This window comes from Ixodes scapularis, unplaced genomic scaffold, assembly GCF_016920785.2.
Source record: "Ixodes scapularis isolate PalLabHiFi unplaced genomic scaffold, ASM1692078v2 PGA_scaffold5__190_contigs__length_132052651, whole genome shotgun sequence".
NCBI classification, from domain to species: Eukaryota; Metazoa; Arthropoda; class Arachnida; order Ixodida; family Ixodidae; genus Ixodes; species Ixodes scapularis.
The window spans coordinates 90,892,497-90,910,898 of record NW_024609880.1 but is presented as its reverse complement, the minus strand read 5'-3'; the positions used below and the strand labels follow the sequence as shown (position 1 = coordinate 90,910,898).

The 18,402-nt window shown below is 42.6% G+C and overlaps 1 non-coding gene across 1 annotated transcript; it reads left to right on the top strand.

The window, feature by feature from the left end:
* The first annotated feature begins 367 nt into the window (after positions 1-367).
* LOC115314762 lies at positions 368-17,719 on the top strand. Its single transcript, XR_006078386.1, has 7 exons — positions 368-424; positions 4,194-4,439; positions 9,733-9,961; positions 12,231-12,297; positions 13,398-13,560; positions 16,941-17,234; positions 17,555-17,719. It is a non-coding gene; the product is annotated as an uncharacterized LOC115314762 (transcript).
* Positions 17,720-18,402: the final 683 nt, after the last annotated feature.

Below are 18,402 nucleotides of genomic sequence, written 5' to 3'. Positions count from 1 at the left end.
CCTACTGAAACTGAAACAGGGCAGTGCCAGAGAGAAAGAGACAAAGTTGAGAAAGCTTGCTCGATCTCCAATTTCTCAACTCTCAAGTGATTGTACACTGTTAAAAAAAAACGTAAAATTACAGGGAGCGCCAACGGGACCAGAGCCGCTCGCGAGCCGTCGTGGCCGTTTTGCCGTAAACCCCTCCACCGCACTCGAACGAACAGACATAGCCGGCGCGCTGCGCAGGCGCAGTCAATGCAGCCCTTTTATTCGGAGAGGCGGAAGATCACGTGAACTTCTTTCCCGCGCTCCCGTGGGACGCTGTCCGCGTGAAGGCACCCCTGGCGCATGCGCAGTGAGCGTGTCGAGGCAGATCCCGCGCGATTCGGCGACTTTGTGGACGTGTTTTTGGTTCGCCGCACTCAAACCTGGAGATTTCACGGTAAGTGCATTACATCCCCTTCCGCCTTCCTTGAACTGTTTGATGAATACCTGTCGCACCACTGTTTTCTTAGATGAGTAGCGCTGTTGTCTGGATTCACTATTATGCATGGCTCGCCACAAGCGTGTGCAGACGATGTGCGCCTCGCGCTGGAGGTGCGTAGCGTTTAGGGTAACGGGGTCTTTGCCTTGTTGCTTTCGAGTGTTACTCTAGCATTATCACGAGACGTAGTGTGTCGGTGTTCTACGTTTTTCTTGCTCCCTTCTTAGTTAAATATTATTCGGCTACGTGAAAAGCTCTTGGTTTAGCGCTCCGCTGGAAAGGCAGAGGTCCCTGGTCCGGTTCGAGGACCATGCACGCCGATTTTTTCGGTAGCTGCTTGTTCGACATAACGTGCTGTTCAGGTGCAATTTGTTTCGAAACGTGCAAAGCGACACAGTGCAATGAGGTTTCAAGTGCCCACAATAATATACTATATACGTTTGACCGAAGTGTAAAAAACTAGTGCCAAAATTACTTTTTTTTTTGTTCGTTTGTGCCGAGCCGACATTTAGCTTCCGTGCACTCTCATATTGTTACGGTAGACTTGTGTGGATTTAGGAAACTTTAAATTGATCGATTCGACCTTCGTGTCTAACACTGCCAGTACTCAAATCCTTTGCAGTACGTCTTTAAGTCCGCGGTCTTTTTTTTTTTTTTAGTTCGTTGAGTTTAGTTTTCTCCATTCTTTGGTGCGCTACTGTGTAGCGACAGCGCCGGACTTTACGTAATGAGTCATGACTGAAACACATTTGCGAAAAGCGGCCAAATTGTATGAAGAAATCGCAAACGAAAATCGGACAGCAACTCCTATTGCCTTCTTTTTTTTTTTTTCTTTTCTTTTCTTTCGGCGGGGGAAACCCGGAGGGGGACGGAGCGATGTCGCAACGTTACTTCGGGAGTTCCGTCCGTTCCGTCCCTCTCCGGGTTTTCTACGCTATGGCGCAGCCGCGGCAGCCGCCGAGGCTGGTTGAGTGTTTCCGCGGTTTTTGATCAGCTTTATACGAAGACTGATTTTCGCCGATCTTTGTCGTGTTACGTGTATGTGGTGAACGGAGCATTGCGGAGACTGAGAATTATGTGGGCTGTTCGCTGTGTTGTGGCATTCGGGCAAAGCAAGATCGCGGTGAGTTTGCTCGTGTACAGTCGGCGGTAAAAGTTTGCGGGGCGCGGGAGCGTCAGCCGAAATGACTGGTTGCGCCTTCTGCGGCGCGCGGCCGCTCTCAAGATTCACGCTTCGAGAATGTGCTTCCTTTCGTGCTCGAAGCCATGACTTTTTCGCTCGCTTCCGCCCGAGGTGCACGAGATAACCGGGGACCGGCGCAAGGTGCCGCTATGACAGCCATCACGCCGCGCGTCTGCCTCAGCCACCGTGATGGGTGACGAAACTCGCGCATGCTACAGATAACATTTCGCGGCACCTTGCGCCAGTCCCAGTTGTATATCGTGCGTGTCGAACGGAAGCGAGCGAAAAAAGCATGACCGCGAACAAGAAAGGAAGCGCGTGCGCATAGCGTGAGTCTTGGAGCAGCAACGTGCCGTGAGAAGGCGCAGCCAGTCTTTTCGGCAGGCGCTCCCGTGCCCCGCAAACTTTTGCTCCCGACTGTACGTTGGCCGATGCTCGTGTCGGTGCACATCTCAATCTCAACTAAACATCGACCGCCGATTGTGGCTGACTCCGTGCATGTAAGAACGAATTAATCTAACAGGAGCTTCGTGAATAAGAACGAGGCAAGCGTGTGGCTGTAGAAGGATGTCGTGACCAATGGCATACGTACACTGGTTTCCGCACGTTGCTTCTGTTTACTTTATCTGTTGGAATAGCAGTCTTTGTACCGGTGCGTGAAGGCCTCAGTTGCTTCGAAAACGAAAGCTGATACAGCCAGTCTCTTTTTATCCGATGATTCTGTCAAGTCCTAATCACGGCGTCATATATATATATATATATATATATATATATATATATATATATATATATATATATATATATATCAAGAGTGCGCGTTTGGTGTTGTTTGCGTTAATTTTACTGCGGAGGACGTTGCCTTTTGCGCGGGATCAGTCTTCTCGTGTAACTTGTCTTCCAAATTTGCTTGCAACAATTTTTGCACCCTCCGATTTCCGTTCTATATTCGGTTTCTTTTCTTGTAAATGTGTTTCAGCCTTAACATTTTGCCGCGGCGCAGCTCTGTTCAGAGAAGAAACGGTCTCAGCACAGCAGGGTGCACGAAGCGCGTCGTGTGTTTAGAAAAAAAGAAAATGAAATTGGGCAAGAAATGATTTGGTAACTGCACCGTAATAAGTGGCTGCCAGCAGTTGAAAAAAAAAGAGATATGTTGCCTTATAGTTGGAGTTAAGTCATCTGCCTTATTGTAGTATTTGAGGTAGAAAGGAGAACAAACTAGATGCCTGGGCCGGCTTGAAAGAGACAGCGTCTCGGTTGAGACTGCTCAAAGAAAGCGCTGCCAAGGCTCGGGCGCGCGAGCGTCTAGGACTCGGTTTAAGCTCTAGCACTAGTCTTGACAGCGCTTTCTTTGAGCAGTCTCAACCGAGACTCTGCTTCAAGCAAGCCGGCCCACATATCTAGAAAACCAATTTTCTGCCTCAAAAGGTGGTAAAAAAAATGTGTCACATTACTGTGCAATTGCGGGGCGTTAGCGTGAAACATTTTCGCGATAGACTGCAACGCAAACAAAAAATGGAAAAGAGCAAGAAAAAAAAAAACAGTAAGTCAAGCGCGAAATGCTAGGGAAAGGAAGGTGGGAGTGGAGGAAGCAGATGGATAGCTGGCAAGGAGAGGAGGAACTTCCCTTGCCAGCGTTGTTTACTTACTCCTTTCCATGTTCCTTTCCCTTGCCCTTGGCAGCAGTTTAAATCAAATAGCGCTGCGTCGTCCTGGCTTTCATTGCACTGCTCAGGCTATGAATGACAAGGCGCTATACCATTCCAGCCCAGCTCTGTTCACCTGACCTCTCAAGCCAGATGCACAGAAACGAAAACCTAGCCGAGCGTTTCACATGACAATTACTGCGGCCATTCATATCACTGCCCAATGTTAGCATGCTAGACTGTAGCTCCTCATGGCTGGGGCAACCTAAAAGAACACGGAAACATAGTTTTGTATGTTAAGACTGGACGACAAGACGACACGCACGCTGCAGGTGTACACAGGCAGGTGCAGGTGTTCTATCTTTCTGGTGTAAATAGAAACATTGCCTTCAGATTAACACAGAACATCGAGGATGGCTGTTTTGTACTTCAGTTTAAACACAATGTTAGTGTTGAAACTTGATGAAAGCTCACGTTAAGTGCTTTATAATCCTTACTGTGTTCATTTCTAGATAGGTGTATGTTTATGCTGTGTGTCATTATCTTCACAAGCACAGTTGATTTAATGTTCACTGACTTCAGTTGTGGCAGGAATAAAAAAATTTGGGGTCAAGGATTAATATCTTTGGATTAGGACTTCGCCATGATTGCTTCGAATATTGGTAATGTTTCAGGTACCTTTATAAAAATGCAAAGATCATGTGTTTAAGTACAAAATCGTGGAGAGAAAATTTTTTTTTTGCAGATCTTGGGACTTAAAGTAGACCTTCAATCCGAAAAAAGAAAGCCAAATTGTTCAGCTCTCATGTCGTCTTAGGATATTGTATTTCTTAGGGTCCCAACAAACATGTTCAATATTAAATCAACTTGAAATAAACCAAGCACTCCTTTTTGGTTATAGATGAGACATCACTGCAAAAGATGCCAGAAAAAGTTTACATCATTGGACACGTTCTTCAAGCACACATTATATCATGAAACGTCATCAAGAGGTGTTCCATGCAGCGTTGTCGGCTGTGAGGCTGCATTCAAAAATTACAACTCATTGCGAAGCCACATCACAAGGTGTCATTCTCCGCTTGCACCTCGTAATGCAACTAACTTCCAATCCTGCCGGACATGCAGTGTTAGTTCCTGCAGTGAAGAGGTGAGCCCTGGAAAGGCTTTTATCGAGCACCTCAAAAAACATCTCACCGGCAACCCGCCAACTGTTGTAACTTGTCCAATTGATGCGTGTGATAGCCAGCTTAGGACATGGGGTTCACTCAAGACCCATCTTTCCATATACCATGGGAATGGAAAAAAAAATCAGTGGTGACAGAGCCAGTAGAGCAGGATGAAATAGTGACGTCATGCTGTAGCAAGGATGACAATGGTCTGGAGAACATTAGGGAAAAACCAGACGTTGAGAGTGAATTGCCTTCAGTCATTGATGATGTGGATCCCACTCACTTAGATCAAGACTCTTTCCTTGAAAGCATGGCCCTTTTTACTTTGAAGCTTGAGTCAAAATATTTGATCCCGTCCTCAATCGTCCAGGATATAGTTGCTGACGTGAAAAGACTTCATGGCATTTCACAGGAGCATCTTATGACTGATTTGAAAGCTCACCTAACCGATAAGATGTCAAGAGACCAAATGACTGAGGCAATTGACCACTCCTTTGGGAAGAGTCCTTTGTCTGTTGCATTTTCAAGTGATGGAGCTCTTCGCTCAAGCTACATGAGAAATGTTTACTACACTAACAAACTTCATCACAATAAACCAGTCGAAATCTCTCTTGGATTAGACTATTCCAACGAAATGCGACATTACAGCTATATGCCCATAAAGGTGGCACTTCATTCGCTGCTTTCTAACCCAGATGTACTGTGCAAACTCTCTTTCAACGCGCAGGGAGGCAACGATGGTGTGTATCGGGAATTCACAGACGGCAAAGTTTTTCAAAGCCGGATATCATCCGATGGCAGTACTGTATCGGTAATCTTATACCAAGATGCTTTCGAAGTCGCCAATCCCCTTGGATCAGCCCGTGGAAAGTTTAAAATGTTAGCGGTATACTTCACGCTTGGAAACCTACCAGCTTACCTCAGAACCGTAGTTGACCCTCAACAGCTTGTTTTGCTTTGCCATGATAAAGACTTTAAACACTTTGGTTGTAGGAAGCTCTTCGAGCGACTCATCAGTGACCTCCAAGATCTTGAAGATGGCATCACAGTGAACGGGCACCGTTACGTTGTGCAGCTTGCTTTTATATGCGGTGACAACCTTGGAAGCCATAGCATTGGCGGCTTTGTGGAGAATTTCAGCATGGCCTCTTACATATGCCGGTACTGTGTTGCAACCATGCAAGATTTTAGGAACAACAAGCCAGCAGAGCTTCGAACTGTTTCATCATACACTGAAGCAGTCAACCGTGCTAAGGACAGCCAAGAACAGGGTTTTATGGGAGTCAAACACGACTCTCCATTCAACAAGCTTTCAACATTTCATGTCTGTCTTCCTGGGCTCCCGCCATGTCTTGGGCATGATCTTTTTGAAGGTGTTGTTGACTACGACGTTGCACTGATGTTAAAATATTTCGTGAAAACACTGAAATGGTTCTCTTACCACCATCTTAATGCAACAATACAGTTCAAATTTAAGTACAACGCGTGTGACCAAAGGAACAAGCCAGCTCCAATGAACATAAGTGGTAAAAAGCTTGGAGGCCAGGCACTGCAAAACTACACTCTTTTGTTACTTCTACCAATAATGGTGGGAGACAAAGTTCAGGATGCAACTAACGAAATGTGGCGTCTCCTTTTGACTCTCCAACAGGTTGTAGAACTCGTCATGGCAACTGCCATTTCAGATGACCAAGTGTCATATCTGGCACTCTTGATCAGTGATTACATCTGTGAGAGGGTAAGGTTGTTTCCAGCTGTTCCACTTCGTCCAAAGCATCATTATTTATTCCATTATCCTTATCTCATTAAACAGTTTGGACCACTCGTGAAAGTATGGTCTCTCCGATTTGAAAGTAAGCACAGCTACTTCAAACTTTGCATTAGAGCATCTGGCAACTTTATTAATGTTACGAAGTCACTTGCTCAGAAACACCAGCTCCTGCAGTCTTACTTGCAAAAGGAAGGCTTGTTTGGACCAGCTGCGGCGTTCAGTGACCTGACTCCTGCATCTGAAATAGCCAGTTTCGACAAAAACTTGTGGTGCTTTATTCAGAAAAACTTGCCCACTAGTCATGAAACCTTGATGACTGCTTCATCAGTGACACTATGTGGCACACATTACAAGCCAGGTTCTTACATAGTGCTTGGTGGGGACCAGTACAACCTGCAGTTCGGCCAGCTTCTGCATGTTGTGGTAGAGTCTGGCCATGAGGCAACTCCATTACTTCTTGTGAAAAAAGCAGCGTCTGCATTCCTCCCAAACTTCAGGCTCTACAAGTTGATGGAATTGGAAGTGGAAGAGCTACAGTTGTTGTCTTCCTCTCAGCTGATGGACATATATGCATATGTCCCGTACAGACTCCTCAACTGTCTTGTGATCAGGCTGCGGAGTTCACTATTGTTCGACGATTTTGAAGGTATGATACCAGTGATTTGTTTGGAAATTACCTTAAATTTAAAAACGGGGGACACCCTGCAACTCACTTTTTCAGTATAGCACAGACAATTGGAAAATGTAGGCCAAACAAAAAACCTCTAGGCAGGCTTTTCTAGTTTTTTTAAATATATTATGTCATTCGTTGCAAGTTTTTACTAAGGTGCCTTCATGTGCGCTTCGCATAGGGTGATGCCAACTGCCTGTTTTCCTTTCTCACACCCTCGTCCACCGCCATTTTGTTCCTAATTGTTTCCCCGTGCGCCGAAAAGTGGCCTTTGTGTCCATCGGTCCTCCCATCCGAGGGGGGAAATGCTAATCCTCCCTCCGTGGGTTCCACAACGCTGCTCCGAACTTGTGAGATAAGGTGCTTGTTTCCGGGAGGGTTATAAGCCCACGGATTATCGCCAAGGACCAAAATGGCTGCTGGTTTGTCGGTGAGTGGTATTACAAAGGGTGGCATCACCCTAGCAAAGCGCACATGAAGGCTCCCTAGTTTTTACACCCGCAATGTCTAATAACTTTAATTTGCAGTAGTGGGGAGTAGCGTAAATAGGTTTCCATTTGGAAAAGTCGTGAAATTATCAGGGAATATCGTCAAAACGTTGGCCCCACCAGGGAAAATGATCAGTAAAAGTGGAATGGCAATGCGGAACAAAGCTAGATGGTTGCGCATGAGCACAGCCATGTCGAGTAATGTTTCTGAAATATGATCCTTTGACCCGCAAATGCTCACGGGATTTTATCAAAATAGTCAAGGGAAAAACTGGGAAAAGTCGGGGAATTTAAGATCACTAATTTTGTAGGCACCCTGTTAAATTGTAGCAATGCTTTACCAGCTAACTTGCACCCTTATTTTTTTTTTCTAAATTACAATTGTTTTGTAGCATATAACATAAACTTTGCATTTGTACGTTCACTGTTTTTCAGATGATAGTCAAGATCTGGAGCCTTGATAAAACAATAAAGAAACTGGCAGTGGTTGCCACTTTCGACGCCATAAAGAAAAAGGCCATAGAGTTCGGTATATGCTGCTATGGAGACATCAAGGTTTGTAAAATAATTTCAGCAGTTGAAATTATGTACTTAGCCATTCTTATTCTCAAAATAACATACCCTGTTTCCAGGTACACGTGCTGGATGGAACGGAGGTGGACGAAGAAGCTTTCAATTGTTTGAATCAGTCATCTGAGGATGCTACTTACACCTTCATTGCAACAACAGATTCTTGGGTGTCAAGCAAGTCCAAGCTTGAATTTACTTCAGGAATGGGGGAGTAGTAATTTTTCAGTTAAAAGCAAATGTGAAGCAAATTATAACGTAATATGAGAAATGAAAAATAACTTCGAAACACCTAATTTCATAGAACGGAAAAAAAGAACTTATTTAATTTATAAAGGTTAACTAGCAAAGTTTCTGCCAATTAGTCTTTATTTATTATGCAGGCAATTAGCAACAGACGTGCAGCATAGAGTTTTTGCTTCAAACGTAGCACTTCGATGGCATAGTTAGAAGTTTCAAAGACTGTAACCACAAACTACAAAGAAATGCACTTGGATTATTTTGCTTGGAATTTTAGTTACTCAATATAATAACAATATTTATTAATATTCTAGAATATGTCAACTGTGCAGAAAAGTGAGCTGGTATTCTCTTTCGAGAAATTGGAAAACCTATAGGTACTGTGCTCATCGTGTTTTGTAAGCGAACACATGAAAGACATAAAAAGTTAGCTTATTGGTCTTCTCTGACAGAACTCAGATGCACAAGAAGAGAACAAAACAAGCAATGACACTGGCACCAGTGGTTGTATTTACCGGAATGAATAGCCAACACTCTTAAAGGCTGACGAATGCAAAACGATTAGGAAGCTGTCCCTCGCTTTCCTCGTTTGCACCCCAAAGAGGAAGAGACTGCCTCCTCTCTGTGGGGGCTAGTTTGGCTTCCACTTCATGAAGTGGAAGCCTCAAGAAAGTTTCTATTGGACGAGGCATTGAAGTCGACATGTGAACAAGACGTTTGCCTTCAAACAAAGGCCATGGCTGAGTGCTACCCCCACATCAGGACGTTCATAAATTCGTCAGAGCCTCCATATTCAGCATTGGATGTCAAACGAGCGTGGCCACTTCTGTTTGTGAGGGAGCACCTCCTTGATCACTTCCATAGGTATAATTTTCATAAATATTTGTCCATGAGTTTACTCAGGTTTAGAGTTATTTACAGGGTGTCGAAAAATGCAAAGCTATAGTTATAGAATTGACGGCAATGGGAGCTGCAAATTTGACAAACAAGTGTTCCTTTTATTATTAACCATTATAATGCTCGGGCTTGGTGGCCACTATTTTAGTTGCATATGGACTAAGGCAGCGTGAGTAAGCAATTAGAATGTGGGGAATATCATTAACTATAAATGTAACTATGGCTTCAATGTTCTGGTAGAGCAGTCACAATAGCATGTGGTAGAGGGCAAGAAACATTTCAGCACTGCAGCATGGAGGCACACATAACTGAGCGAATATAAAAAGAAGGCAAATTGGAAAGTTGCAGCAGTTTCAAAGTTTTTCCTGGCATGTGTGCTTGAAAATCTTTTTGCACAAATATACCTTTTTAAAAAGGCAGAATATGTTCAGTTCTTTGCAAGAGTCACTCACTCCTAAAACAAACATACACTATTATGCTCATAAAAAGGTGCTTTAAATGACGAATACGATTGCTACTTTCACCATACAGTGGTCCTTGCAGATTTCTTTCCTTCAATATTTTGCTTTTCGCAAAAAGGTATTTTGATTACAAAGATTTTGGATATGACGAGTCAGTGATAACATGAATTTTTTAAGGCTTACAGGTGTCTGTCTGGACGGAAAATTGAGCCTGCCCAAAGATGTCCTCCTCCTCGTGACATTCCTACGTTCAAGCCCCAAAAATGATGCTGTGCTCGAGTGGAGCCTCAAAATCAACAAGGCCGAGGCAGAGTTCAAAGATCAAAACGCAGCAGCTGTCTGCCTCCTCCCATTGCTTGCATCCTACTTTCAAGAAAACCTCGGAGAGCTCTTCCAGTTACATCAGGTAGGAGCATTCATAATAACCAGGCTATTTGTTTCCAAAGACACATCCTCATGACCTTGTTGAAAATAACTTCCTGGAAGTCTCACACAGGCAGTCAGCATTCCGCTGAGAAACTATGCATCTGGAAATACTAAACTTTTCTTCATTTTTTGAAATTTTCAGCTATATCAGTCTTCCTGTATGCCGTAACATACCGGTCATGCACCTATGTCCGAATAGGCGCCTACCTAGTGATTTTTAACCATTGGAGCAATGCCTTGTACTCTTTCTGCAGTTTCGCTTTCTGAGCGACCATCCCCCCACTTTTTCAGAATTGTCTGCAACATCTTTGTGAACGCTTTCTTGGTATCTGACGACAATGCTGATAATGAGCACGTAAAAAGTGAAATTACTATTGCTCTACGAGGAGCCAAACCTTCCTTAATCTTTTCCTGGCTGAGGTGGCTCAACTTATTATACTTCACATTAGAGTGCAATGGGAAGATATGCAACTCTAGGCTGGGTCATCTTATAGTATGTTCTACATAAATATTTCACTAAACCAAAGGGGGAGCGGCGGTGGGCACCCACTCTTGTACCACTTGCTTCTAATGGGTTCACATGATGTTTTGCATTTTTGGGATCGAGTGTTAGAGTTAACACAAAAATTATGCTAGAGAATTAACTAGTGACAAACGTTTGTACTTCCACTTCGACTCCTAAGTTAGGATCATTTGTTTTTAATATTAGCAACTTCCTTGTCCCGCAGGTGTAACAATGAGGCTTTGTGACAGATATCAGCAGATACATTGCTGCTTATTTAACATTGTTTTTTAGTTGTTATTGAGCGTTAAGACAACAAATGTTTGTAGTTAAAAATGTCCTTATTAGTGAGAAAATAACAGGAACCGCATCCTTTCCTGTAGGTGGGATGAAGGGTTAAAGGAAATAAGGGTGAGATGAAAATAAGGTGGGTGAGACGAACCTCTTTCACATAAGTGAGGGGTGAATGGAGAATAGCCTTTTGGTATTCCCGAATACCCGTGGGATTAACAGACTCTTTCAAGGTTTGGGGTTCTTGCATGTGTGGGCAGTACCAGGAGTGCGATTCTGAGACTTTGACCTCGCAGTGTGTGCATAGGCTCTTGTCTTTATCCTGTGTATGGCGGCTTATGCACCATGTTCTTGTGGGTGTTACATTTTGCTGTTTCCTTGGAAACCATAGTGGTGTGGGTCCGTTGTCTTTTCAGGCGCACCTCTTCCCACCTGGTATAATTACCATCTGGGAGTGGGTCTAAGTCTTCTTTGAGTAGAGCCGTGAGGTGTTTTCAGTGGGCCTGTTGTTTGGCTTCCTGGGAGAATGGGGGATCCTTTGTGTCTTTTTCAATGAAGGTGGCGCTGTTGTCACCAAGGATAGTAAGGATAAGGGAAGACAGGAACTCGCATGCGGCGGCAGACACTGTTTTATTTACTTGGGAATGGTTTGGTGTACCAGGAAGCAGTGGATTTAAAGTTGTCGGCCTTCCTGCCAGAGTCCTTTGAATGTGCCTTGCACTCGTCGTGTGTTATCTTGGAGCTTGCACCTCAGTTGTTTACGGAGCTTCTGGGTGTATTTTTTATCTTCACTGTGGTTGCATTGAAATTGGCTTGGAGTTTTCAGTCCTTATTTCTCCTGTAACATTGTTGGGCTTGCAGTCTGATAGCACACAAGTTGAGGAGATGAAGGTCGGGGTCTGGGTCGTCTTGTTTAACTTGGTACTTCTGAGTGGATGTGGCTTTCATTATTCGCTCACCTAGCCACTTTTTCAGGTGCTAGGTTAATGAAGCTGATCTGTCATTTAGTGTTGGGGTGTCTTTCTGTCATTAATTCTATTTCGACGGGTAGGTGCTTGCTTCCCAAGGCCTAGGAGCAGTTCGCACTCGGGCTTGGATGTTGTGTATGGCCCATGTCAAGTCTTGTGGGGTCATTCTCAGTGCGACGTTTGCCAATGCGAATGGCAGTCTGTTTTTCTTTGAGAATTCATAGATTGGCCTGCTTGGCGGGTGTGAAGACATTGCACTCTCTGTCATTGTCTCGCTTGTATCCCCATATTCGTGCATCTGCGGTAAAGTCGCCGGCCACGATAAGTTCTTCGGGCATCATTCTTTGCGATCCGCCTTACGTCGTCTTGCTTGTGTCCCACAGTTCTACATTCTGTGGGAATAAATATAGACCCATAGATGTATGGTACCTTCACTAGCATTTCGTGCATTTCTCAATTAACCACACATGTTTTCTGACTTTTCTTAGGTGACAACAGAAATCACAGAGGAGTTTCGTAACAGTCTGCCTGCTTCTCCTGTAATTGTTGCACTGGGTGAGCTTCATGTGTCTTTTCCTTGCATGCTTTGTATTTTTGAAGGTGCTTTCTTTTTTAATTTGTGTTGAATTTTGGAACAACAACCTAGACCTTTTTATCGTGGGTAGTGCCATTTTGAGAGTGAGAGAGAGAAGAGGGGTCAGTGCAGATGACTCCTAGTGACTCAATTGTAGTGGAATACTGTAGTGGTGTAACCAGAGTGCTGGAATACTGCAGTGGTGTAACCAAAGGGTGGTGTGCCGATTTTGACCAGAGCTAGATAGACAACCACATTGTTTGGTTTCGGCAGCCTTATCAAGCACCAATGTAAAGCACATGTCCTGGTATTATACCATACTTCGACAATCAATGTTTGATTAATCCAGCAAGAAAAAGAAGTTTTTATTTTGGTTTGTGAGTGCAGGTGCCACAAAACGGCATACAGCCCAAACAGCAGGTGCCTGTGAGGCATTTGATTGTTTGGGCCTGCATTCTGTGTCTTGTCCAACCCGAACAGCCAAATTTTCTGCTCGTAGAATGTGTGGTCGCATGCGGTCTCCGGTCATTTAATTTCTAGCTAAAGCAATTTAAACGAAACCGACGACTGGCATTGCACGTTGGCATCAGACTTCCATGCTACTGATTCTGTTCACAAACTCAACAAAAAGTGTTTGATTCTACATGCTCATATACAAATTTTTTGTTTTGTTCAAGCCTTCAGGAGCACTTTGCATAACTTAATGTCATTACTGGGTATGGTAGCTCAACACTATTTAGTGTGACCCTTATTTGGCTTGGCATATAAGATGTGCCTTATCTGTGATTGTGATGCATCTCAGTCTCAGATCTCAGATATGCGTCACAATCCTATATCAGTGTGCCTACCTATTCAGTGTCCCTGCTGGTAATACCTCTGCAGAAGTTTCCAGATGTGAATATGACAATGGTATTTTTTTCTTCATTTAATGCGAGAGCGTTAAAAGCCCTATTAAAGAAAAAGCCGGCGTAGTCGTGTCGGTCGCATGACTTTTCTGGTCACTTGACTAGATAGGTCGATACATCTGATACTAACACATTTTCTCCGCATTAATTACATTAATCGCTTGTTTCTTTCCTAGGCCGCTCACTTTTCGAATGCAGCTGCCAGCTGTTTGTGGACCATGAGGTGATGGTGGAGGATGTGGGCTTTCTCCAAGCTGTGGAGCTCCTTTTCGCCCTTTATTATTGTTTAAACATCCAGTATGCCAAAGGTGCGGGAACCACACTTGAGTTCATTCAGAGGTATGGTTTATTTCCTTCATAATTTTGAGCCTCATGAGAGGCAATAAAGAGCAACTCTGCTGAATTTTGGCTGAGAAAACGATTAGTTCTCTTTATAATCATCTAGGAAGGCTACAACTGAAATCTTTCTGTATATAAAATTGGACCCTCAAAGTTTGACAAGCGCTAATCTGCTAATTTTAGCGAGCAATGTGCAGGCTAGCCAACTTTGGCACTTCCTCAGATGTGACGTCATGTTGATGTCTGTTGTATACACCGGCTTTTTTCTCTTTCAACGCCATCACATGTCCAGTCAGTTCAGACAACACTGCCTAGAGTTGACCCAGTGAGTGGGGTAAATCACGTAATCATGCATCTGCCATGGACATGAGTGTGCATGCAACTGACGTCGCTGCTTGCCCTTTGCCGAAGTTTCGGTTTCAATTTGCAACTTGAGTTATAAATAACAAAGTTGCACAAACAATATTCTACTTTTCGTGAAACAATGTAGAGTTGTTCATGAGTGCTTTTCAAAGTAAGGTCATCCACTATCTTGAAATTTTCTAAATTGAGTAGAGTTGCCCTTTAATTTGTCACTGGCTACCCACATTTCCAAGCTCAATTTCAGAGTCCATTATTAAACCGCAATAGGGTGTTGTATTCTTGGACCACAGAATGAATAAAACGTGCTCGGGACGAAGGAGACGACAAACATTTCTTTCAACTAAGAACAACAGGAATGAACTTAAGAGCACTCCGTGCAATTCAGACTGCCAAGAAAATGGAGAGAAATGGAGGCAGGAAGATAAAAAGGAAAGTGTAAAGTTAGAATTGTAACTCATGGTGTTACTTCACTCTTTTTCTTATTTCCTTCCTTACAATTTTTGACACTTACCTTTCTCTCTTTCTGCCTCCCTTTCTCTCAATTTCCTTGGCGGTCTGAATTGAAGGAAGTGCTTTTAAGCTCATTCATGTTGTTAATTAAAAGAAATGTTTCTCGTCCTTCGTCCGGATATGTTTTGTTCTTTCTGTGGTCTGTGAATTTTACCAACACACTCTTCAGTTACTTTAAAGGTTGTTATATCTTGCATAATAATTCGATTTAAAAATTTCACCTAATGTTACAATGTGACTATGTTTGATCCTATCCCAGAAATCACAAATAAATATGTCCATATATCTACTATTCCTATTGTTTTATCTTTACTGAATGTGTCATTTACTTATAATTATATTAGGCATTCAGTTAGAAGGCAGAGTCACAAGCAGTATACATCATTAAATTATTTTTGGCTGGAAACAAATTGGAGCTTCAAAATATGTTTAATATACTCAGCTAATTATTTATTTAAGAGTTTCTTTACTGCACCACACTATTCTGTATCACTCTAAAAGTGTCTAGAAGTGATATGTGCAGATGATCTCTAATTCATAACTAAATTTGACTGATATACAACCTTTTCACAACTTTTTGAAGCTTTATTTCTGCATGTTTTAGTAGCATGTGGTTCATGTTTGATTTTGTACCTGAATACCTTTTTCTCGTCTTTATACATGTTTATCAATCGTATGTTCTTTCGACAGTGGCTGGCCAAAATGTGGCTTCCTAAAAAAAGAGAATGATTCTCTTACAACATTCTTTTTGCCATGTCTGGTGCTTTTAAGCAATCATTAACAGCTAGTTGAGTATTTTAGGTCATTCAACTGTCTGCAATACTAATTATGCAAATGACTGCTTGCTTAATTACGAGTAGAAATGCAGAGGAGGAATTGCTTTGTGACTGTGTAGGACAACAGACAAATTTTATTGCTGTATTGTAATAAAAGAAATAAGCACGAAGCAGGGATGGGCAAAATACATGCAAATACGTATCGAAATACAAATACAAAATGCTTAGTCAAAAATGTATTTAATTACAAATCTAATTACTTTTGCAAAAAAGTATTTAAGTACAAGATACAAATACAGACAGAAAAGTAGTTGGTCTCTTCCAAATACTTTTCCAAATACAGTCCTTAAAATTTGTGTCAGCGACTTCAGGGCACCTGCAACAGGTTTCTGGGTATCTCATTTTAATTTTGCATCGCACACTCGGGAGTTAGTGCTCGAGGCTCTAGTAACGTAATACAAATATAATCACAAAAAACAGATGTAATCAGCTTGGACGTAATAGGTGAAAAAAGTACAGAGCTTCAAGCAGTTTTTTTTTTTGTTGTTGTTGATTACATTTTGGTATAGACAATCAAAGAACCGAGACGACCAAGACGCGCAGCACTAGCTACAGATTTTTTTATTGTTGCAACTCGGACCAGTTACAAACATCTGGATGACCCGCGCATTTAGAATGTTCGAGGCAAAGGTATGGATGGAAATCAGGCTGGAAAGCATCACAAGTTGTCACCGTCACTTATTTAGCCAGTCTGCCTGTGAACGTCGATTTCGTCACTATTCTTTCCCTGGACTAGCACCGTAATTACAAAGTCACTAAACGCTTGTGCTTGATTGAGAGACACTGCATTCGGTGCAGAACGTAGTTTTCTTCCTGCTCTGGACAGTGACAATAAATTTGTGGGATGTATTTTCGCCCACAAAATTGTATTTAATTACAATTGTATTTGAAATACCCACGTTTTAGTATTTAAATACACACGTCAAATACATTACAGAATTTTTAATTAAATACAAATGCAGAATACACAAAGTATTTGAAATACGTAGTTCAAATACTTGTATTTGAAATACTGCCCATCCCTGGCGCGAAGTATGTACTTGTTCTTCTGATTATGTCGCTGCTATAAAATTTACTTTTGTTTGCTTCCAAAGCTTCTCCCAAATGACTCAAATCAATTACATCGCTGTCTGTTCAATATCTTTTTAAATCAACATGTTTTTAATGTTTTGTAGTTCTAAAAGTTACATTATATGAATCCTACCCCTTAAGATGTGCCACATGGGGCTTATAACTTCTGAAATATTCCGAGTTCTGTATCCCATCGCATCTGAGTGAGGGAAGCCTTGAGTGCCAGATTTTCTCCTCTTGCAGAAAAATGACACCTTATTACAATATTTTTTTTGTTGTTCCCTCATTGTTTTATTTTCCTCAAAATCTAGGCATGAATTTGTACCTTGACATATTTTCTTTAAGTGCACAGTCTGCTGGCCTAAATGTAGGTTTTGCTCAGCTTGTTATGGCTTAATTGTTATTTTAGGAACCTTCAACACACTTATACTTTTGAACTGTGCACCTATGTAACTTTGGTGGCAAAGCTTGGGGCTTTCGACATTAGTTGTGCATGTAAAATATCAGGAAGTACTGATCCCAAATCCTTCACTGCAATTTTTTTTTCACTTGTCTGGTTTCTGACCAAATACTTATGGGCCAATCTGCTATTTGTTTCAGATACCAAGTTGGTATCAAAGAACATGACGGGTCACGACAGGAGGCCGGGAGGTCGAAAGGAGCTCGGGCAAGAGCAATCAAAGCCGTCACAGATCTTGCTGCTTTTGAGAAAAAATGGAACAGTGTGAGTACATATTTGATTTGGCATGTGTACGATGTGGTATCAAAAGGTTTCCAGTCTTGTTTTGTATTAAAAAGAAAAGCAAATAGCGGCACAACACTGCATTCACAGGGGTCGAGGGCAGCAACCTTGATCTGTCATGGTGCTGAGTGGCTCAATGTGGCAATGCACAGGCGTGTTGGTGTATGATTACAACTGGTAGCAGCATACAAAAAAACACACGGACAAAGGGACGAATGCACAGGACTTCGGTGTTTCCTTTTCATTAAACATTTAGTTGAAGTTCAGCGCTCGCCTTGTGCATTTCTTCCCTTTGTCCTTGTTTTTTTGCGCGCTGCTACCAGAGGCTTAGAGCATCGCTCTGTGAGCTTGGGAGCCCCGCTGTACAGGTTTTTGTGACTTCATGTGCGTGCGCCTCTGCAATTTGTGCAAGTGGTTGTGGTCCTCCCGTAGCCTTTTCAATCATCTGAATATGAATTTGTTTTATTTTCAGCTCATCTGATGATCGATCGGATGCCATGAAGGTTTCTTTATAATTATGTTCTTTTACGGTTTACAATATAGTTCTTCAATTTCAAAACTGCCTCCGTTTTGTCGTGTCCCTTTTTTCAGACACACTACACTTGTTTATAAGGATTTGTCGTTATATTACGGAACTGTACTGCGCTAACTCATGATGCCAGACGTTATCTGTAACCCTCCGTAATACTACCAGGGCCGTAGCTGAGAGTTCACATTATTGTTACCGTACAGCGAGCACACAGCGATAGAAGTGCAGTACGCAAGTACGGGATTAAAGCTGCAAACTAAACTTGAGGTATGCAAGCCGCCAAGCGTTCCGACGGTATTGAAGGCGTAAGGGAAGGGTACGGTAACTGAACTGTTACCGTTACAATACGGCAATGGAAGTGCAGTATGAAAATACGGGACTGAAACCGTACCCTTCCCTTACGCCTTCAATACCGTCTGAACACTCGACGGCTTGGATACCTCGAGCTAAGTTTGCGGCTTTAGTCCTGTACTTGCGTACTGCGCTTCTATTGCTGTATGTCTGCTGTACAGAAATGATAATGTAAACTGTCAGCTACGGCTTTGGTGGTATTACGGAGGGTTACAGATAACGTCTGGCATCATGAGTTAGCGCAGTACGGTTCTGTAATATAACGGCACTTTTTTTAACAGTGTACCATAATAAATGCACCAACGCGACTTCCAAAATAAAGAAAGAGCACTACGTTCACAACATAAAAAATGGTCTCAGTACATGCGTCTGTGGGCAGGCAGGAAACCTTGCCCTAATTTATTCACGCCGCATGATTGGCGCAACAAACTCGTTGCACG